At 47.7% G+C, this 23,917-nt stretch overlaps 1 long non-coding RNA gene across 1 annotated transcript in view; it reads left to right on the plus strand.

The window, feature by feature from the left end:
• Positions 1–277: 277 nt before the first annotated feature.
• Positions 278–23,917, plus strand: part of LOC136579795 (uncharacterized) — a 31,182-nt gene continuing 7,542 nt past the window's right edge. Inside the window, exons 1-2 of the long non-coding RNA XR_010786925.1 lie at positions 278–414; positions 20,219–20,596. This is a non-coding gene — a long non-coding RNA (uncharacterized lncRNA). The remainder of the gene's footprint in view (positions 415–20,218; positions 20,597–23,917) is intronic.

The raw sequence follows: 23,917 nt of genomic DNA on the forward strand, positions 1-23,917 counted from the left end.
TGTATGGTGGCGCAGTGTGTTACACTGGTAGATTGGAGGGCGGGCATAGTCTATGGTTTCTGGTTGTCAGTACTGCATGTCACAGTCATGCGGCTCAGGCTCTTTGCTGATCATACATTCATGGAACCTGAGGGGGTTGATTCAACACCAGGGGAGAAGCTTGGGCTTTTAGAATGTGCTGTTCTAATAGATGACCACTAGGTGGCGGCGAATCTTCATTAATGTCCTGCTATTTTAGGATTACACACACTGTGCTTCTGCAGATTGTTACTCAGCTTTCTTGCACACTGGCTGCTGATGTTTTTCTGCAAGGGTGAGAGGGGGGTTGACCCCACAAAATCCCTCTATTGACGCAAGTAGTACTCCTGGGGCCCTACTACCCCTCCTGCTTGGATTTCACAGTTTCCGCAGATGGTGAGTGGGGTATTTCTGGAAGGAGGGGGCTGTTTGCTCCAGGTGTATAGGGGAGCTATAAATTCCCCTCTTTCCTCAGGCTGTCTCTCTGTATATGCATTCAGGGGCGCCCAGGGCTGTGTTTTAAAGTCCCCTGGCTCGCTAGGGCTCCTCCTCACCTTTCTTCCCCACTTTGGGGGTGTTGTGAAGCTCCCTCTCAGTCCTGGGTCGGGTCCTTATGCTCCTGGGCCCTCTGCGATCTCCTCCGGGGGGGGGGGGGGGGGGGGTCAGTCAGCAAGTTTGTGAGACTCACCAGGCCTCAGGGTCCTGCAGCTGCTGGTCGGGCCGTTACGCTCCTCCTCCCGCTTCCCCCGGTGTTCTTAGGGTAGCGGTGGGTTCCGTAGAGGTCTCAGGCGCTGTGTAGCCCGGGACGGCAGCAATCCTGTCTGTGGCCTTTATCGGGGAGCCTCCTCCGTTCGTCCGCTTCTTCCGGCGGCCGGCCGCGGCTACAACTTTAGCCCGGGGATGCGCCTCCCCGTGTAGGCTGCGTTTCTTCACTTCCACCTATAGAGTTGGGGAAGGTCTCAAATTGTTCCCCGCAGTCCCGCGGTGTCAGCGGTAGGGTTCTTCAGTGGCTGGAAGCCTGTGGGGCCCCGGGGTACCACCGTGAAGGTCGCGCTGGTCAGGAGCTCCTGTGAGACCCTCTCTTCCCGCCGCTGGCCAAACCACGCCCCCCAGCATACAAATTTTATAGAGGATTATTGGGAGAATGAATGAGTTTAAAACGTTTTTCCTTCCTCGAACCACGATATAAGTGGAAGGTCATATGAACTAAGGAGATTCTTGACCTTTGTCAGAAGGGGCTGGAAATTAGTCACATAGAGGTCTTCTATCTTCTTTGTTAATTTGATGCCTTTCTCAAGCATAACATACATGTAGGAACAACACATATGTACATAAATGCATGTGATACATTACCTGCAACCTGTCTCTTCTGATGTGGGTTGCACGCTGCCAAACATGGGTGCTGGAAAGGGACGTCACGGGCCACATAGGTACTAATCTAAAGGTCAGATGGAACCAAGCGGCATGACGTCTGTAATGCTGCAGATGGGGTGGATGGTGGAAAGCACGTAGCGTTCCATCTGACATTTTGATTACATTCTAGTACCTATGTGGCCCGTGACGTCACTTTCCTGCACCGATCTTCGGCAGAGTGCAACCCACCAGTGTTAAGTTATACTATCAGCCCGAGTGCCCTAGATCTCACCCACAACCCCTGTCCCTGCCTGCTTGCCTCCACTCCTGACTAACCCCAGGCGGGCAACTGGGCGGCGGTCCCTACTCTAACTAGGGCCAGAAAAGGGACGCTGGCGTACCTGGATGGAAAGGGTAGAATACCGACAGAAAAGGCAGATATAATAAACCAACATGAACAATGCTAAGCAGAACTGAGGCAGATGGAAAAAGCTGGCGGATAATAGCAAGGTATAGCAGACAAGCTGACAGAAGCAGGAGACCAACAGAGGCAGACTAGCTAGCAGACTGAGGGAAACCAATAACTGGCCGTGATTGCAAGTCTCTGCCTGACCTTTAAACCAGGGGCGGAGAGAGGGAGACAGCCAACTCCCAACAGAAATTAATAAAAGGGAGCTCGTGCACGGCAGCTGCACTCACAAATGCGTGCGTGCCACCAGCACCATGCCGCCAGGGCACCCGCATCCCCGGCAGCTGAACAACAACCGGGGGGGGGCGCCCCGACCGTGGGCCCCGCACACCACCACCCTGGGAGGACCAGCAACCGCCGCATGGTAACAAACAGGTCCCATAGGTCTCTGTAGCAGGCAAGATGGAAGATCTCTTCCCGCAATCAAACACTCACATTTATAACCTCACTTGTACCCCATGACACAATAGAATAGATACATTCAGCAGACAGAGCTGACAGGCAATGATTTTATTAAGGTTACCCCTTCAGATGCTGGAGCTGTGCAACACACATACAGAAAATGAAAGGACAGCTTTGCACAGTGCATCCACATAAGACAAAACATGTATGACATTTATGGAGGGGACCAGGATGGTGTTCTGGGCCATTACACCTAGATTGTATACAAAATGTGATACGGGCGGGCATGGAGGCATACAGGTTCCATATGGAATCCTGAAACATATTGCTCCACATTTGCTGTAACTCCGCCTCTAGATCGTGCAAACTCGTAGGCTGTTGAAGATAGCATCCTGGGTGGTCCCATACATGTTCTGTTGGTGATATATCTGGCGAACGGGCAGCCACGGAAGTGTGACAATGTTGTCGAGGCATTCCTGTGATACCCTTGTGTGTGCGTGGCCAAGAATTACCCTGCTGGAAAATGCCTCTTCAAAGCCCTGTCATGAGAGGAACACTTGCAGGATGTCCTGAACATATCGCTGAGCTGTCATTATCCCTCAATGACACAAAACTATGTAAAGAAATAAACACAAGAGAGGCCGCAAGGATATTGTAAGAGGATCTGCATAAACTGGGGGCAGAAAAGTGGCAAATGTCGCTATTAGACATCAAATGGGAAACCATGGGGTAACACTGTCATGGAAAAGTACATGGGGGTTTAAGAAGTTTACTGTAAGTTTAACTAGAGCAACCAGCATCAGGCAGCTGCTGCCAAACCAAATAGGATCATGGGGGCATCACAAGAGGTCTAGGGGCACATGATGAGAACATTGCTCTTCCTCTTTACAAGTCACTGGTCAGACCACACATGGAATATTGTGGACAGTTTGGGGCACTGGTATTCAAGAAGGACATATCAGAGCTTGAGCGGGTAGAAAGGCAAGCAACTAAAGTAATAAATGAAACAGGCAGATTACAATATCCAGAGAGGTTATCAAAATTGAGATTATTTAGTTAAGAAAAAAGACGCCTGAGGGGTGACCTAATAACTACCGCATGTATAAATTAGAGATAAATGTAGGGAAAAAATGTAGTTATAGGCGCAATCCCATTTAACTCAAAAACACGTTTCATGTCTCTAAGCTTGACTTCTCTATTTGTATTAAAAATTAATCCAGGATATAATAGACGCGTTTTGGGGCCGTTGCACCCCCTTTCTCAGTATTTTAGCTGGGACTGCACAGCCAGCATTGGTGCGTTCTCTTTGTAGAGGACAATACAGAGATTTCTTCCATCATCTATTTTACCCAGCATTTTGACTAACAAGGGGGTGCCCTCCACGTCTAGAGGAAAGAGGGTTTCTACACGAACATAGGAGGTTCTTTACTGTAAGAGCAGTAAGACTATGGGACTCTCTGTCTGAGAATGTAGAGATGGTCAATTCGATAAAAGAATATAAGAAAGACCGTGTTGCCTTTCTTGAGCAGTAGAATTTTATATGTTATAATCATCAATAACTTCAGAAGGGTTGTTGATCCAGGGATTATTCTGATTGCCAGATTGGAGTCAGGAAGTAATTTTTTCCCTTAAATGGGAAAAAGTGGCTTCTACGTCATTGAGGTTTTTTTTGCCTTCCTCTGGATTAACATTGGGGTATAATAGGCTAAAGTGGATGGACATGTGTCTTTTCTCGTCCTTATATACTATGGTACTATGTTACCACTACTAGGGGTGACTGACTGTCATGTGCGATGGCCGCAAGACCATTACACCAGCAGTGGGGGCTGCATGCCGCTCCACAGCAAAAGCAGGATTGAGGTACTCACCCCAAGGTCTCCAGATACAAACACGGCCATCATCAGTGCCCAAACTAAACCTGGATTTATCGCTCAAGACAACCAAGTTAAACTCTGTAGCAGTCCAATTTTCGTTGTTCATGGAACAAATGCAAATGGAGGAGATGGTGAGTGGGTGTCAAAGACAGTACACATAATGGGCACTGTGAGCCCAAATATCCTGCAGCCCAGTGCCTGGAAAGAATTCCAACAGAAAAAGGGGTGAAATGATGGCACCACCTGTCTCTGGATAGCGGAAAATGAAACAGCTGGAGCTGCTCATGCCTGTCGTACAATCCCCTATATGGGTGGTCTGTTGATGGTGTTCTGAGCCCCATTGCCTTGTTTGCCATCAAGCATCCATCGTCCTAAAACACCTCTTAACAGTCTGGTCAGAACAGCCCAGGTGGTGGGCAATTCATCGATACGACCATCCAGCTTCTCACATCCCAATAATGCACCCCTCTCAGACTCTGGTAACAGGTGAAATCTCCTCTCTGCATCGTAGAGGCGTCTAGTGGTCACCAAGCTCAACACAAGCGGAAAAGGTCACTACACACAAGGAGCCTTCGAGAGCCTCTTATAGGCCAAGGGGGGAACCACTTTTAGGGCTTCCGGTGACAAGACTGTTCATCTAATCACACCACTACTCTCATCATTTGCATATCAACTTGAGATGTAACGGTGTGCTGAGTTTTACAGCAAAACGGCAACTTCATCCAGGGGCTGATTTTTTTTCTTTTACAAAGAGTGTATATATAGTATATGTATCTACCACTGATATGTCCATATATTGTAAGCGGCAGAACATATTCTATCAGTCATAGATAATTCCTGCCTGTTGGGCTGGCGGTAAATGCTGCCACAACTTCCTCCGGTGTCAGTGTCTCGCTTGATGGGGGGTGTAGAATATGAGGGGTGATGAGGCTCATTGAGGCAGCATGCTTGATGGCTGGCTCTAACACCTTAACCACATTTTCAAAGATGAGTGAATTAGGCTGGGCTATGCAGAAGGTGTGGTGACATGGGGGGTAATGTCAACAGTTTAAAGTATCCATCACTGACAAAATGAAGCTTCAGCTCGGCCTCTTGTCTTCAGCTTTTCTCCTGATGTTTTCTGTTCTGCTGAACGGTAAGTAGATGATCGCATAGAAAATAATTATAATTTTATGTTTTACAACTTATCGACTAATCGGAAGCTGAAATGGTTCGGGCGATAAAATTACCCAGAAAAGGTTATTTATTCCACTTGTAGCTTCCATTTTTGTAATCACATAATTTTTGGGGTTTCCCATATCTCTTAGCAGATACATGATATTAGTATTAATCGTATTCCTAGTGTACAGGGTGCCGGAGCCACAATTGTCTTATTATTAGTAGCACTTGTACTAGATTATATATGACCTGAGTAATACCCCTCTTACTAATATCGATGGTTATCAGCTGTACTACTGGGCTCAGAAATATCGATTATTGGATTTAACCGTCGGAGTGCTGCTGCTTCTACTGATGATTAGTATCAATGTTACTTCATGTTCATTCGACTTTCATTATTCTACTGCGGTAAGCCCTCTAATGATTTTTATCTGTAATGCTTTTTTTTTGTAAATCATGAACTTTTAAGATAACTTCTAGACAAACAAAATCTCTTTTTAGATGCTTTTTTAAGCATTTTCATTACTTTTGCTCGCAGTGCTGGAAATTTTAAAATCCTTTTATTTGGCACTGTTGCCCCCTTATTTATCACTTGTTCTCTAATATAGTTCTGTCCCCACTTTTATTTTACCAGAGGTTTTTCGTGTTGCCAGGACTACTTTACATTTCATTCATTACAATTACATTGTGAAGTAACCTGAATATAAGGAAGAGATGAACTAGTTCTGACTAGTGACCTTATTTGCAGACCCATTCATAATCCTCTTAACTTCAGTATATAGAAAACTGAAAGCTATACACTCGCCTTCTGGATCTAGAGTTGATGAGGAGAAATTACTGGACAATGAACATAGAGCTGGCAATAATAATACCAATATGATGGCAATGAAAATTGCTAAATCTTTGTGATCGCCCTACATTACTGGAATCAAAAATATACGTTAGTAGCACGATTCTGTAAGATTTATCAGAATGTTACACCTGAAACTCTCAGACTGCAATTCTTAGGCCGGGCTCAGCCGTAATTTGCTGCATGCCGCCTATGAGATGCACACGGCTGGCACGCAGCAAGTGCGCAATGAACATTGTATGCAGGCCGCCAATACCATGAACTATCTTGGCATGTATAGCCACATAGTACGCGCCAAGATAGAACATGCTGTGATGTATCTTGCACGCATATTTTGCTGAATATCTGTAAGCAGCACAATGTAAGTCTATGGCCGTTCATCGTGCACAAATTTACAACACGGTTGTGTAAGAGAGCCAATAATTGCAGCAAAAAACGTTTATTAACCACAGTGGAAATACAACCTATAGTATTAAAGTATTATACTTGCCCATCTCTAACTATAATACTTTCTAACATTGCTCCTAACCAATCTCAGATTTCTCCTCCTTGTTCTAGTGTTTAGCTTCCTAATAAATACTCTTCCCTCCTGAGCCTTATCCCCTTAGTGACGGGACCATTTTATACCTCAATGATCAACCGATTTTTCTGTTTCCCCCATTGTCACATTCATAGCCATAGGTTTTTAATTTTTCCGACGACATAGCCACATGGAGACTTGTTTTTTGAGAGACAAGTTGCATTTTTCTAATTACATTATTTTGGGGGATATATAATACTATATTGTATAACTTTTATTAGTTTGGGGCGGGGATTGGAAAAAAAGAAATTCTACCATTGTATTTTTTTAATTTCACTTTTTATGTTTTGCTATTTTTGTACACTAAAATGTTTCTTTTTCTTTAAGATTTGCTTTTGTGTCCCGCTTTCCAAGAGCCAGGACATATTGTTTTTCCATCAACAGAGCTCTATGAGGGCTTGTTTTCTGTGGTATGAACTCTAGTTTTTATTTATCTGATTTTTGGGAACATATAACATGTTGATAAGATTTTATTTTTCTATAGGCAAGAGTAACAAAAGTTAGATTAGACTTACAGGTAATCGGTTTTTCAGGAAGTCTCCTCGACAGCACACCTGAGATCGCCTCCTCCTGATAGGACAGGAACACACAGAGGATTAACCCCTCCCCCTCCCACCTACCTCAGTGTTTTATAGCGGACCAACATATAACATATGTAAAGGTTTCCATCATGTCCTGCCTCTCCCTTCGCTCCCCCTGTAACATATGTAAAGGTTTCCATCATGTCCCCCTCTCCCTTCTCTCCTCCTGTAACATATATAAAGGTTTCCATCATGTCCCCCCCTCTCCCTTCCCTCCTCCTGTAACATATGTAAAGGTTTCCATCATGTCCCCCTCTCCCTTCTCTCAACTGCAACATATGTAAAGTTTCCATCATGTCCCCCTCTCCCTTTTCTCCTCCTGTAACATATATAAAGGTTCCCATCATGTCCCCCTCTCCCTTCTCTCCTCCTTTAACATATATGAAAAGTTTTGATCATGTCCCCCTCTCCCTTCTCTCCTCCTGTAACATATATAAAGGTTTCCATCATGTCCCCCTCTTCCTTCTCTCCTCTTGTAACATATATAAAGGTTTCCATAAAGGTCTCCAAAGGTTAGAGAATACAGATGAGCGAACCTACTCGGCCACGCCCCTTTTTCACTCGAGCACCGCAATTTTCGAGTACTTCTCTACTCGGGTGAAAAGATTCGGGGGGTGCCGTGGGTGAGCGGGGGGTTGCAGAGGGGAGTGGGGGGGAGAGTTAGAGAGAGAGAGCTCCCCCCTGTTCCCCACTGCTACCCCCCGCTCCACCACGCCATCCCCCGCTTCCCGGCGCCCCCCGAATCTTTGCACCCGAGTAGCCAGGTACTCGAAAATAGCGATGCTCGATCGAGTAATTACTCGAAACGAGTACGTTCGCTCATCTCTATTAGAGAACCTTCAATAAACTGTTCCGTCAGGGCCTGATCAGCACCATTTAGGGTCTGCATGCATCATGTCTTTCATGCCCTCTTGTAGCGAGAAAAAATAATTTCTTAGTGATTCTCCAAATTTCTGCCTCTTATTAAAAAACCTTTTTTTCAATTTCAGACATTGTGTGAACACCAAACGTATTTTTTAGACTGTCAAAGATATCTTCTACTGTAAGTTTGTGATCATGTGGCCATGTTTTTACTTCCCACGCTGCAGCCCCTTCTAGCTGACCTGCCAGAATTTCCATTTTCTGGTCTATAGCTGGAGGATATAGTCTGAACATTGCCCCCATCTTTTCTCTGAACGCCCGTAAAGCATGCTTCTCTCTGCTATAATTTTTCAACTAAGGACCCCCTAAACAATAAGGCATGGTTAATGGCGAGAAACTAGGAGCAGCGGGAACAGAAACAGAAGGTGAAGCAGCAGCTACAGCGACATCTGCAGACATAACTAACACTGGCGCAGCAGCTAATGCAGGACTTGGAGGTGCCACAGGAGCACTGGCAAGTGCCAGCGTTTTGGCAGGAGAATTTACGTTGTTCACAGACCTTTTTCAACATATTCGGTTTCAATGTAGAATTCTCTTGAAGTTGGTGCGCCAATACACCCACGTGGTTGAGGCACTCTTGCCCTCTTGTTACTGTCGCAGTCCTGAGTATAAATAGATCCTGGGAGAGATCCTTGTATCGTCCCCTCATGTATGTATACATAGTTATTTGGTCGCCCCTTAGCCGTCTTTTTTCCAGGGTGAATAATCCTAATTTTGATGCCTCTCTGGGTATTCTAGTCCCATCATTCCATTTATTAATTTAGTTGCCCTTCTTTGAACCCCCTCAAGCACTGTAACATCTTTCCTGAGCACCGGTGACCAGAACTGTACGCAGTATTCCATGTGAGGCCTGACAAGTGCCTTATATAGTGGAAGGATAATGCTCTCGTCCTTCGCCCCTATACCTCTTTTAATGCACCCCACTAGTACCCCCAGGTCTTTTTCTATATCGCTTTTCCCTAGCAGTACCCCATTTAGTGTATATTGGTGACATCCATTTCTCCTGCCCATCTGCATAACCTTACATTTATCAACTTTGAACTTCATTTGCCATTTTTCTGCCCAAGCCCCCAGCTTATCTAGGTCCGTTTGTAGTCGTGTACCTTGTCCTCTGTTGCATTGATTATCTTGTATAATTTAGTGTCCAGCTCTGTTCTTCATACCCCGCTCAGAGCGCTCGGCTGTATAATAGCCGGGTGCTCGGAGCGGGGAACAGCTGGATGCAGAAGACAAGCGCTTGTCTTCTGCAGCCTCCGCTCGGAGCGCAAGGTTATCACTCAAGTCTGAGCAGTCATCTTGCGCTGTACATGACAACGCTTTTCGCTCAAAAGACATCTTTTGAGCGATAATCGCTGTGTCTAAATGGGCCTTAACTCTCTCCTTTGGGAACTGGCTCTGACACACGCTCCGACCCCCTCCTCCTCCTCCTTCAAACAGGCTCTGCTAAACTGTCTACCCCTTTTCTCTCCCTTGCCGACTCTTGGCAAGGGGAGGAGGCGGGATGGGGTGGGAGTTAGTGTGCTAAGCTTTAGCCCCCTTTCCACCCCTTATCGGCAGACAGCAATTGGGGAAGCGGGAACTTAGCAACTATCTTCCCCCCTCCCATTGCAAACAGCTGACAAGCCGTGGAGAGAAGGGGGAGGGAATTTAGCAGTCACGCTGCTAAACTTCCTCCCACCTCCCTTCTCCAGCAGCTTTCATTGGCTCCCATAGGAATCAATGGCAGCGGCCGTATTTCGGATAGGGAAGATAGTTCCAGGACTATCTTTCTTGCCTGGTATAAAAGTGCCCGGTGCTATATTGGCCGGCTGGGCGCTTTTACGCCACAGGAATACGCCCGTCTTATCAGATGCATTGGAATCCATACAATGCGGGTGCTGGCCATTTCTTACAGCCGACACCCACCAGTAACAGCTCTAATCAACTGAGCCACTGAGCGCAGTTGTCAACCCTTGAAATGCCACAGTCAATTCTGACAGCGGCATGTAAATCGATGTTCAGGGACCCGACCTAAGTTAAAAAAAAAACAAAAGAAAACATATTTGGTATTGCTGCATCCATAAAAGTCCGACCTATCAAAGTAACGGATTATTTACCCCGCATGGTGAACGTTGTCAGAAAAAAAACACCAGAATTACACTCTTTGGCCAACCTGCGTTCATGCAAAAAATCGTATGTATTCCAAAATGGTACTGTCACATCCGTGCAGCACACGAGCTCCAGCTCAGCACTGATGCAGGGTGATGATAACCCCGACTGTATAAAATAGACTATAGTACTGATGAACAGTGTGCACCGAAGTATGTGGGATGGTAGCACCACTCCAGGGAAAGGGAAAGAAAGCCTGACCCTAAGCTAGCTGTGAGGGTGACGGGTCCCTACCTAAAGTGGGGACATCGTCTCTATAAAGACGGCCCAGGGGTCTTCTTTCTGGGACCTGATTGGCCCTATAGGAAATCCCGGAGAGACGCACCAACACGCAAAGCAAAAACAAAATAGGAAAGCGACAAAACCACCTGGAAAAGAACCAGCAGCTACTTATCTGTACATTGCAAACCACCCGGGCACAGTAGAGCTCCACACTCCAAGTAATCCACTGTGGAACGGAATAAGCAGCACTGCTCACCAGGAGGGGTGAGAATAAACAGCCACTCTGCACCTGAAACAATGGCAGAGTGAATGGAAAACCACACCTCCAGCTTACTCTCAGGCATGGCTAATCCAGCATGCATCCATGCAGCAAGGCAGACAGTACCAATAAACCCTGCACATAATGCATTAACCCTTGACCTGCTTAACCAGGCAACCGGACTTTGCCTGTGTTGAAGCCACCATGCCACGACTGACAAGCTGCGACAGGTACTAATAGAAACTACAGGATGTCTCACAAAAAATGAGCCCTTATCCAACGATGTTGAAGAAAAAATAAAGAAGTTATGGCTGTCAGAAGATGGCGGCAGAAAATAATTGTATTTTTTTCCAAAGATCTTATATTTTAAAAGCAGTTCCGAATAAAAAAAACAATATAAATTTGGTATCGTAGTAATCATACTGACGCATGGAATACAGTTATCACGTCATTATTGCTGCAGTGTGTACACCGTAAAAACAACCCCCTCTCCCCCAAAGACAGCAGAATTTTGTTTTCTTTCCATTTCACTCCACTTTGAATTTTTCAGTACATTATATAATATCATTGAAAAATACAACTCGTCCCGCAGAAAACAAGCCCTCATACAGCTACGTTGAAGGATTAATAAAAAGACATGATTTTTTAAAAGTGGGGTGTTAAAAAATGAAAGGAAAAAAAAAGGGTCTGCGTCCTTAAGGACTTAATTGTAATTATATATACACTTTATTTTACTGTTAAGGTGGTTTCCCACTGGCGATTTTGCCGCAAAAAGATCGCTGCAAAAGACCATCTTTTTTCCTGCAATTTTTGAGAGACAGAGTTGCTTTTTTCCTGCAAAAACATCGCTGCTGCTTGTGATTTTCTCGCTGTATTTTGCAGCAATTTTTTAGTGCGAAAGTCAATAGGACTTTCTAATGTTAAAAACGCATTGCATGAAAATCGCAAGTTTGGCTTTGCGATGCGACAAAAAGGAGGCTCCATAGGGAAACATGGGAGATTAAAAAAACAAACGCAGAAAGATAGGACATGCTGCAATTTTTTTTCATGCAACAATGCGTGAGTGAAAACATTGCAAATATGAAGGAACCCATTGAAAAACATGGGTTTCATAATTCTGCGTTTTCACTCACTGTTGCATCGCACGATTTTATCACAAGGTGTGAAGGCCCCCCTCAGAAATACATTATGCCCAGAAAAAAAATCATTTTTTCTTTATAACACAATGATCAGTTCCATCTGAATAGGGATGGTCTGGTGCCAATAATTACCTCTGCGCTCCCTATAACTATGCCCCTGAGTGCTATGATCTGTATATACTTGGCCTGCAGTCCTGGGCTCATATACTGCCACAGAACCCCTCGGTGCGTTATAATCTATCATTTACAGCAGGCGGTATTTTAGCTTATACACAGTCGCACAAACATGAATTGCTCACACAAACTTCACTTTGTAGCTGATGATTTTTTATGATCTTACTAGAGATGAGCGAGCGTACTCGTCCGAGCTTGATGCTCGTTCGAGTATTAGCGTGTTCGAGATGCTCGTCACTCGAGACGAGCACCACGCGATGTTCGAGTTACTTTCACTTTCATCTCTGAGACGTTAGCGCGCTTTTCTGGCCAATAGAAAGACAGGGAAGGCATTACAACTTCCCCCTGCGACGTTCAAGCCCTATACCACCCCCCTGCAGTGAGTGGCTGGGGAGATCAGGTGGCACCCGAGTATTTAAATTTGCCCCGCCCGCGGCTCGCCACAGATGCATGGTGACAGAGATCAGGGAAAGTGCTGTCTTGCTGTAGCTGCTATAGGGAGAGTGTTAGGTGTTATTTTAGTCTTCAAGAACCCCAACGGTCCTTCTTAGGGCCACATCTGACCGTGTGCAGTACTGTTGCACAATTTTTTTTTTGTATATTGGGCGTGCAGACCATTGCATCCTCAGTCTGCAGTCATTGTACAGAGCTTTTTCAAAAAAATTGGGGAAAAATACTATCTTTGGGCTGCCTGTGACAGTCTTCAGTGTGCTGCGTGTCTGCTGGCGGTAGTAGTCCTAATTAATACGCAGCTAAGCGTTACAGCAGGCGTGCACAAAATTGTTTCCTGGCTCTGCTGTGCCTGTTACATCATCGCCGTCATAGCGCCAGAGGGAAAGAGTATACAATATATACGCTGCATACAGTATCTGTCTGGTGTTTCAGCTCACCATTTAAACAAATTGAAGCAAAATACTTAAGACATACCACTGCCCTTTGGCGACTTGACAGCTTCTGCGCTGTGAATTCCACTAGCTCAGTCCTACGCACCTACGTCTCACTACAGGTGTGCGCTAAATTGTTTCCTGGCTCTGCTGTCTCCGTTACATCACCGCCGTGAGGGAAACGGTAAACATAATATACGCTGCATACAGTATCTGTCTGCTGTTTCAGCTCACCATTTAAAAAAAGGGAAGCCAAATACTTAAAGGGGTTGTCTCGCGGCAAAAGCGGCAAAAATTTTTTTTCACTTATCCCCGCATTCTGCCCTGTTAAAAAGAAAGCATAGGTTAGTTTTTAAAAAGCACATTGCACTTACCTGCATCAGCGTTCTGCAGCTTCTTCTATTCTTCTTTTAAAGATGGCGCCACTGGTCTTCTCCCACGGTGCACCGCGGGTCTTCTCTCATGGTGCACCATGGATTTTCTTCTCCTTCCTTGCGTTCCATTGCCGATTCCAGCCTCCTGATTGGCTGGAACCGGCACACGTGACGGGGCGGAGCTACAATGACGACGCGGTGAGCAGCTCTCCAGCATGAGCGGCCCCATTCACCAGGCAGAAGACCGCACAGCGCAAGCACGTCTAAAAAAGCAAGAAGTCAGCGAAATTAGACGGAGCCATGGAGACGGGGACGCTAGCAACGGAGCAGGTAAGTGAATAACTTCTGTATGGCTCATATTTAATGCACGATGTATATTACAAAGTGCATTAATATGGCCATACAGAAGTGTATAACCCCACTTGCTTTCGCGAGACAACCCCTTTAAGGCGTACCACTGCCCTTTGGCGACTTGACTGCTTCTGCGCTGTGAATTCCACTAGCTCAGTCCTACGCACCTATGTCTCACTACAGGCGTGCGCAAAATTGTTTCCTGGCTCTGCTGTGCCCGTTACATCACCGCCGTCATAGCGCCAGAGGGAAAGAGTATACAATATATACGCTGCATACAGTATCTGTCTGGTGTTTCAGCTCACCATTTAAACAAATTGAAGCAAAATACTTAAGGCGTACCACTGCCCTTTGGCGACTTGACTGCTTCTGCGCTGTGAATTCCACTAGCTCAGTCCTACGCACCTACGTCTCACTACAGGCGTGCGCAAAATTGTTTCCTGGCTCTGCTGTGCGTTCCATAAGCGAAGTCAGCCTCCAACCACAGGCCAATAAGCGGCACATTTAATTACAGCGTTCTGTTTCTGCTCTACTCGTAATACACCATGCTGAGGGGTAGGGGTAGGCCTAGAGGACGAGGACGCGGAGGCCCAAGTCAGGGTGTGGGCACAGGCCGAGCTCCTGATCCAGGTGTATCGCAGCCGACTGCTGCAGGATTAGGAGAGAGGCAAGTTTCAGGGGTCCCCAGATTCATCTCACAATTAATGGGTCCACGCGGTAAACCTTTATTAGAAAATGAGAAGTGTGAGCAGGTCCTGTCGTGGATGGCAGAAAGTGCATCCAGCAATCTATCGACCACCCAGACTTCTACGCCGTCCACTGCTGCAACTCTGAATCCTCTGGCTGCTGCTCCTCCTTCCTCCCAGCCTCCTCACTCCATGAAAATGACACATTCTGAGGAGCAGGCAGACTCCCAGGAACTGTTCTCGGGCCCCTGCCCAGAAAGGGGAGCAATGGTTCCTCTCCCACCAGAGGAATTTGTCGTGACCGATGCCCAAACTTTGGAAAGTTCCCGGGGTCCGGGGCATGAGGCCGGGGACTTCCGGCAACTGTCTCAAGAGATTTTAGTGGGTGAGGAGGACGATGACGATGAGACACAGTTGTCTATCAGTGAGGTAGTAGTAAGGGCAGTAAGTCCGAGGGAGGAGCGCACAGAGGATTCGGAGGAAGAGCAGCAGGATGATGAGGTGACTGACCCCACCTGGTTTGCTAAACCTACTGAGGACAGGTCTTCAGAGGGGGAGGCAAGTGCAGCAGCAGGGCAGGTTGGAAGAGGCAGTGCGGTGGCCAGGGGTAGAGGCAGGGCCAGACCGAATAATCCACCAACTGTTTCCCAAAGCGCCCCCTCGCGCCATGCCACCCTGCAGAGGCCGAGGTGCTCTAAGGTCTGGCAGTTTTTCACTGAGAGTGCAGACGACCGACGAACTGTGATGTGCAAGGTTTGTCGCACCAAGATCAGCCGGGGAGCCACCACCACCAGCCTCACCACCACCAGCATGCGCAGGCATATGATGGCCAAGCACCCCACAAGGTGGAACGAAGGCCGTTCACCGCCTCCGGTTTGCAACACAGCCTCTCCCCCTGTGCCCCAACCTGCCACTGAGATCCAACCCCCCTCTCAGGACACAGGCACGACCGTCTCCCGGCCTGCACCCACACCCTCACCTCCGCTGTTCTCGGCCCCATCCAGCAATGTCTCTCAGCGCAGCGTCCAGCCGTCGCTAGCGCAACTGTTTGAGCGCAAGTACGCACCCGCACGCTCAAGCGTTAAACGTGCACATAGCCAAATTGATCAGCCTGGAGATGCTGCCGTATAGGCTTGTGGAAACGGAGGCTTTCAAAAACATGATGGCGGCGCCGGCCCCGCGCTACTCGGTTCCCAGTCGCCACTACTTTTCCTGATGTGCCGTCCCAGCCCTGCACGACCACGTCTCCCGCAACATTGTACGCACCCTCACTAACGCGGTTCATGGCAAGGTCCACTTAACAACGGACACGTGGACAAGCACAGGCGGGCAGGGCCACTATATCTCCCTGACGGCACATTGGGTGAATTTAGTGGAGGCTGGGACCAAGTCAGAGCCTGGGATCGCTCACGTCCTACCCACCCCCAGAATTGCGGGCCCCAGCTCGGTGCTGGTATCTGCAGCGGTGTATGCTTCCTCCACTAAACCACCCTCCTCCTCCTACGCAACCTCTGTCTCGCAATCAAGATGTGTCAGCAGCAGCACGTCGCCAGCAGTCGGTGTCGCGCGGGGTGGCAGCACAGTGGTGGGCAAGTGCCAGCAGGCCGTGCTGAAACTACTCAGCTTAGGAGAGAAGAGGCACATGGCCCACGAACTGCTGCAGGGTCTGACAGAGCAGACCGACCACTGGCTTTCGCCGCTCAGCCTCCAACCGGGCATGGTCGTGTGTGACAACGGCCGTAACCTGGTGGTGGCTCTGCAGCTCGGCAGCCTCACGCATGTGCCATGCCTGGCCCACGTCTTTAATTTGGTGGTTCAGCGCTTTCTGAAAAGCTACCCATGCTTGTCAGACCTGCTCGTAAAGGTGCGCCGGCTCAGCGCACATTTCCGCAAGTCCAAGACGGACGCTGCCACCCTGCGGACCCTGCAACATCGGTTTAATCTGCTAGTGCACCGACTGCTGTGTGACGTGCCCACACGGTGGAACTCTACGCTCCACATGTTGGTCAGACTCTATGAGCAGCGTAGAGCTATAGTGGAATACCAACTCCAACATGGGCGGCATAGTGGAAGTCAGCCTCCTCAATTCTTTACAGAAGAGTGGGCCTGGTTGGCAGACATCTGTCAGGTCCTTGAAAACTTTGAGGAGTCTACCCAGATGGTGAGCGGCGATGCTGCAATCATTAGCGTCACCATTCCTCTGCTATGCCTCTTGAGAAGTTCCCTGCAAAGCATAAAGGCAGACGCTTTGCGCTCGGAGGCGGGGGGAGACAGTATGTCGCTGGATAGTCAGAGCACCCTCATGTCTATATCTCAGCGCGTTGAAGAGGAGGAGGGGGAGGAGCACTAGGAGGAGGGGGAAGAGACAGCTTGGCCCACTGCTAAGGGTACCCATGCTGCTTGCCTGTCATCCTTTCAGTGTGTATGGCCTGAGGAGGAGGAGGAGGATCCTGAAAGTGATCTTCCTAGTGAGGACAGCCATGTGTTGCGTACAGGTACCCTGGCACACATGGTGGACTTCATGTTAGGATGCCTTTCTCGTGACCCTCGCGTTACACGCATTCTGGCCACTACGGCTTACTGGGTGTACACACTGCTCGACCCACGGTATAAGGAGAACCTTTCCACTCTCATTCCAGAAGAGGAAAGGGGTTCGAGAGTGATGCTATACCACAGGACCCTGGCAGACAAACTGATGGTAAAATTCCCATCCGACAGCGCTAGTGGCAGAAGGCGCAGTTCCGAGGGCCAGGTAGCAGGGGAGACGCGGAGATCAGGCAGCATGTACAGCGCAGGCAGGGGAACACTCTCCAAGGCCTTTGCCAGCTTTATGGCTCCCCAGCAAGACTGTGTCAGCGCTCCCCAGTCAAGGCTGAGTCGGCGGGAGCACTGTAAAAGGATGGTGAGGGAGTACGTAGCCGATCACACGACCGTCCTTCGTGACGCCTCTGCCCCCTACAACTACTGGGTGTTGAAGCTGGACACGTGGCCTGAACTTGCGCTGTATGCCCTGGAGGTGCTTGCTTGTCCTGCGGCTAGCGTCTTGTCAGAGAGGGTGTTTAGTGCGGCTGGGGGAATCATCACGGATAAGTGTACTCGCCTGTCAACCGACAGTGCCGACAGGCTTACACTCATAAAGATGAACAAAGCCTGGATTTCCCCAGACTTCTCTTCTCCACCAGCGGACAGCAGCGGTACCTAAACAATACGTAGGCTGCACCCGCGGATGGAAGCATCGTTCTCTATCACCATCAAAAACGGGGACCTTTTAGCTTCATCAATCTGTGTATTATATTCATCCTCCTCCTCCTGCTCCTCCTCCTGAAACCTCACGTAATCACGCCGAACGAGCAATTTTTCTTAGGCCCACAAGGCTCAGTCATATTACTTTAGTAAACAATGTTTATACGTTTCAATTCTCATTAAAGCGTTGAAACTTGCACCTGAACCAATTTTTATTTTAACTGGGCTGCCTACAGGCCTAGTTACAAATTAAGCCACATTAACCAAAGCGATTAATGGGTTTCACCTGCCCTCTTGGTTGGGCATGGGCAATTTTTCTAAGGTACATTAGTACTGTTGGTACACCAATTTTTTGGGGCCCTCGCCTACAGTGTAATCCTAGTAATTTTTATGGGCTTCGCCTGAACTCATGGTACAGCAAGGTGTGTGGGGTTGGCCTACAGTTTTGCTACATAAATGTAACTGGGGCCTTGTCTATACTGCAACTACTGAAATGTGAAAGACTGTTATCTCCCTAAACCGCTGCAACGGGAATGTTACTGTGGCCTGTCTTGACTGCTACTACTACTGAAATGGAACTAATACTGTGCTCCCCCTATACTGCTGCTTCGGAATTGTTACTGGGGCCTGTCTGGACTGCTACTACTACTGAAATGGAACTAATACTGTGCTCCCCCTATAATGCTGCTAGTGATATGTTACTGGGGCCTGTCCCTTATGCTACCGCTGAAATGTTACTAATTCTGGGCTCTACCTATACCGCTGCTAATGCTATGTCACTGGGGTGTGGAAACGGAGGCTTCCCAAAGACATGATGGTGGCGAGGCCATTTCCCACCAACACGGTTACTGTTAAGGTGCATATAACCATGGACACGTGGAGAGGACACGTAGTGCCTCAAAAACATCCCCCTCCTCCTCCAACAATGAAAACATTCTTGGCAAATACTTTTGCATTGGTCCGTCTGGTGGCAGTCCAAGAATTTCACCTTTACCGACATAACGAGAGAGCCCCCCCACCATCCCCCCGCCACGGCCCACTTAATCCTGGCCACATTTCGAAAACCAACTAAATAAAACCGAGCCACTAGGTCCGCAGTCGCCACCACATTCCCACCAACGCGGTTACTGTTCAGGTACATATTACCAGTCTGACTGGGACATGCACTGTGGGCCGAAGCACACCTATATTGTATGTGACGTTAGCTCTGCTGAGCAGGGCACTGCAATGGGATACATTTATGTACCGCCGATGGGTTCCAGGGAGCCACCCATGCTGTGGATCCACAGGGACTTCACATTAGGGAGTTGTACCTGCCAGTGTCTATGTATTAAAAACCCCGGTCAGACTGGGGCATGCAGTGTGGGCCGAAGACCACCTGCATTTAATCGGACGTTACCTCAGCTGTGACGGGCATTGCAATGGGATATATTTATGTACCGCCGGTAGCTTCCTGGGACCCACCCATGCTGTCGGTCCACACGGAGTTGTAACTGCATGTGTCCACTTCTAAAGAACCCCAGTCTGACTGGGGCATGCAGTGTGGGCCGAAGCCCACCTGCATTAAACCTGACGTTACCTCAGCTGTGATGGGCAATGCAATGGGATATATTTATGTACCGTCGGTGGGTTCCAGGGAGCCACCCATGCTGTGGGTGCACACGGAATTCCCATTGCGGAGTTGTACCTGCCTGTGACTATTTATAAAAAACCCCGGTCTGACTGGGGCATGCAGACACCTTGACAGAATGAATAGTGTGTGGCACATGGGTTCCCCATTGCTATGCCTACGTGTGCAGCTCCTGATGGAGGTGGCACAGGATTGGATTTCTCATTGCTTCTGTACAGCATTGTGGGCTATTGCCCCGCCCCTTTTAAAGAGGGTCGCTGCCTGGCCGTGCCAACCCTCTGCAGTGTGTGCCTGCGGTTCCTCCTCATGGCAAACGCACTTATAAATAGACAAGAGGGTGGTGTGGCTATGAGGCCAGCGTGTGGCATGAGTGCAGCTGAAGGCTACGCAGGGACACTTTGATGTGCGCTGTGGACACTGGGTCGTGCGGGGGGGGGGGGGAGGGTTGGGCAGCATGTTACCCAGGAGAAGTGACAGCAGAGTGTCATGCAGGCAGTGATTGTACTTTGTTGGAGGTAGTGTGGTGCTTAGCTAAGGTATGCCTTGCTAATGAGGGTTTTTCAGAAGTAAAAATTGTTGGGAGGGGGGGGGCCCACTCTTGCCACTATTGTGGCTTAATAGTGGGACCTGGGAACTTGAGATGTAGCCCAACATGTACCCTTTCGTCTGCCCTATCCGTTTCTGTGTCGTTCCCATCGCTTTCTTGAATTGCCCAGATTTTCACAAATGAAAACCTTAGCGAGCATCGGCGATATACAAAAATGCTCGGGTCGCCCATTGACTTCAATGGGGTTCGTTAATCGAAACGAACCCTCAAGCATTGCGAAAAGTTCGTCTCGAGTAACGAGCACCCGAGCATTTTGGTGCTCGCTCATCTCTAGATCTTACCCTTTTTTTTACAGGAAATGACCAAAACCATCTGGTGGTGACTCAAGAAGAAATGGTCAAAGCAGAAGTTGGAGGGTCGGTCAACATCTCCTGTTCGTCTATGGCACTGTATCCCGTGTACTCCGTGGAGTGGACCTTTGGCTGCATTCTTACTACATCACTTACAGATCTCCCATGTTTCCAACAAAGGGTAAAACTCCTCGCCCCAGAGTCTGTCCAGGCACCACACAGCCCACAAGAACCAACCTATGAGTTCAAGGCTACACTCACTATCATCAACCTGACAGAGAACGACTCAGGAAGGTTCTACTGTCATATAAAGTCAGCTGGAGGCAAGTGGATAACTGGTAATGGAACAAGACTGGAGGTCACTCCAAGATCAAGTCCTGCAGGTATTTCCAGAGTAGTAGCGTATAACCACGTTCATTGCATTATAAGTATGCCCGTGCCTTGGAATCTTAGTTTACCCTTATAAGAGGAAGGCAAAAGAAAAAAAAATCCCTCCTTTACCAAACTTGAAGTAAGCATTGAGTATATATTTACAGCACCCATATGTTATTTTCCTTCAAGAACGCATGTAAGCCTCTATACCCGGCCTGCAGTTCTGGGCTCATATACTGCCACATAACCCTGCTGAGTATCATTTACAGTAGGCGGTATTTTTGCCCATATATGATAGGCACACAAACTTCACTTTGTAGCCGATGATTTTTCATGATCTTATCCTTTTTTATAGGAAAGAACCAAAACTAGTTGGAGGTAACTCAACAAGAAATGGTCAAAGCAGAAGCTGGAGGGTTGGTGAACATCTCCTGTTGATCTATGGCTCTGGCTCCCATGTACTCTGTGACATGGACCTTAGGATGTGGTCTTTTTGCATTACTAGTAGCTTATAGCAATGTCCATAGCCCGTGCCTTTATATCCTATTTTAGCCTGATAAGAGGAAGGTAAAAAAAACCCCTCCTGATCCGAAGTGGGACCAACAAATTGTACCAAACTACAAATAAGCAATTAGTATATATTAACAGAACCCGCGTGATTTTCCTTCAAGAACGAGTGTAAGCCTCACACTTTACTGCTCTTACTGGAAAGAAGCCTTTTACACAGGAGATTTCTCACTTTTTCCTTCAGTTGCGGAGAATCTATTTCATCATACTAGTTCTGCTGTGGGATAGTTATATATGTACATACGTGGATCTTGTCAGGCTGGTACCACACAGGCGTAAGCGCACATTTGTGCAATGGGCATTGTGTATTTGTGCACACATGTACATATTTTACTGTACTTTTTGCATGTGCAAATCTTGCACATGCAAGCATGCTCCCATTTTTTGAAGTGGGTAATTAAGTTAATTAGTTCAGTGTGTGCTATTTTCATACGCAAGTGTGCAGGACAATAGAGCATGCTGCATATTTTTTTGCGCAAACAATATACATGTGCAAAATACACTGTGTTCAATGAGTTCTATTCTCTGAGGATTGCGTGTGCAAATATCTGTGTGTGCCAATGATCTGATTGTGTTGGGGGAGGGTGGGTTAGAGAGTCTTTATTGCTGACCCCCTGTGCTCAGCTTTTTTTTGCTTGTTTAACATCACCCTTATGTTTTTATATTGTTTGAATGAAGATCAAATGTTGATGTCTTCATTAGAGATGAGCGAACGTACTCGTCCGAGCTTGATATTCGTGCGAATATTAGGGTGTTCGGGATGCTCGTTACTCGTAACGAGCACCACGTGGTGTTCGGGTTACTTTCAGTTTCCTCTCTGAGACGTTAGCGCGCTTTTCTGGCCAATTGAAAGACAGGGAAGGCATTACAACTTCCCCCTGTGACGTTCAAGCCCTATACCACATCCTTGCTGTGAGTGGCTGGGGAGATCAGATGTCACCCGAGTATAAAAGTCGGCCCCTCCCGCGGCTCGCCTCAGATGCCTTGTGAGTTAGCTGAGGGAAAGTGCTGCTGCTGGTGCTGCTGTAGGGAGAGTGTTAGGAGTGAGTGTAGGCTTCAAGAACCCCAACGGTCCTTCTCAGGGCCACATCTATCCGTGTGCAGTACTGTGGAGGGTGCTGTTAGCAGTGTTGCACAAATTTTTTTTTTTTTCAAAATCGGCAGTCTGCAGAGCATTGCGCCTTGCAGTAATACTACAGGGACAGAAGTGGTGGTTAGGTAGGGAGAGTGTTAGGAGTGAGTGTAGGCTTCAAGAACCCCAACGGTCCTTCTTAGGGCCACATCTATCCGTGTGCAGTACTGTGCAGGCTGCTGTTAGCAGTGTTGCATATTTTTTTCTTTTCAAAATCGGCTGTCTGCAGAGCATTGCGCCTTGCAGTAATACTACAGGGAGAGAATTGTGTAGGCAGGGCCAGAAGACATATATTATTGATTGAATATAGTCAGTGGGCCCTCCGTTTCCAAAAAAGGGAAAAATTGTATTTGTCCTGCAGTCTTGCGCCAATTTATTTCCTGCCTGGGAAAAGTAACTGCTCTGCTGCACTTCATATAACTGCATTTCTGTGCAACACATATCTTATATGATTGAATATAGTCAGTGGGCCCTCCGTTTCCCAAAAAGGGAAAAATTGTATTTGTCCTGCAGGCTTGCGCCAATTTATTTGCTGCCTGTGAAAAGTCTCCGCTCTGCTGCACTTCATATAACTGCATTTCTGTGCAACACATATCTTATCTGATTGAATATAGTCAGTGGACCCTCCGTTTCCCAAAAATGGAAAAATTGTATTTGTCCTGCAGGCTTGCGCCAATTTATTTGCTGCCTGTGAAAAGTCTCCGCTCTGCTGCACTTCATATAACTGCATTTCTGTGCAACACATATCTTATCTGATTGAATATAGTCAGTGGGCCCTCCGTTTCCCAAAAAGGGAAAAATTGTATTTGTCCTGCAGTCTTGCGCCAATTTATTTGCTGCCTGGGAAAAGTAACTGCTCTGCTGCACTTCATATAACTGCATTTCTGTGCAACACATATCTTATCTGATTGAATATAGTCAGTGGGCCCTCCGTTTCCCAAAAAGGGAAAAATTGTATTTGTCCTGCAGGCTTGCGCCAATTTATTTGCTGCCTGTGAAAAGTCTCCGCTCTGCTGCACTTCATATAACTGCATTTCTGTGCAACACATATCTTATCTGATTGAATATAGTCAGTGGGCCCTCCGTTTCCCAAAAAGGGAAAAATTGTATTTGTCCTGCAGGCTTGCGCCAATTTATTTCCTGCCTGGGAAATCACTGGTAATACAGCATGCTGAGGGGTAGGGCTAAGCCTAGAGGACGTGGACGTGGACGTGGCCGAGGACGCGTAGGCCCAAGTGAGGGTGTGGGCACAGGGCAAGCTCCTGATCAAGGTGTATCGCAGCCGACTGCTGCGCGATTAGAAGAGAGGCACGTTTCTGGCGTCCCCACATTCATCGCCCAATTAATGGGTCCACGCGGGAGACCTTTATTAGAAAATGAGCAGTGTGAGCAGGTCCTGTCGTGGATGGCAGAAAGTGCTTCGAGCAAGCTATTATCCACCCACAGTTCTGCGCCGTCCAGTGCTGCAAATTCAAATCCTCTGGCTGCTACTCCTCCTTCCTCCCAGCCTCCTCACTCCACTACAATGACACATGCTCAGGAGCGGGCAGACTCCCAGGAACTGTTCTCGGGCCCCTGCTCAGATTGGGCAGCAGTGGTTCCTCTCCAAGCAGAGGAGTTTATCGTCACTGAT

Source organism: Eleutherodactylus coqui, chromosome 10 (assembly GCF_035609145.1).
Source record: "Eleutherodactylus coqui strain aEleCoq1 chromosome 10, aEleCoq1.hap1, whole genome shotgun sequence".
Taxonomy (NCBI): domain Eukaryota; kingdom Metazoa; phylum Chordata; class Amphibia; order Anura; family Eleutherodactylidae; genus Eleutherodactylus; species Eleutherodactylus coqui.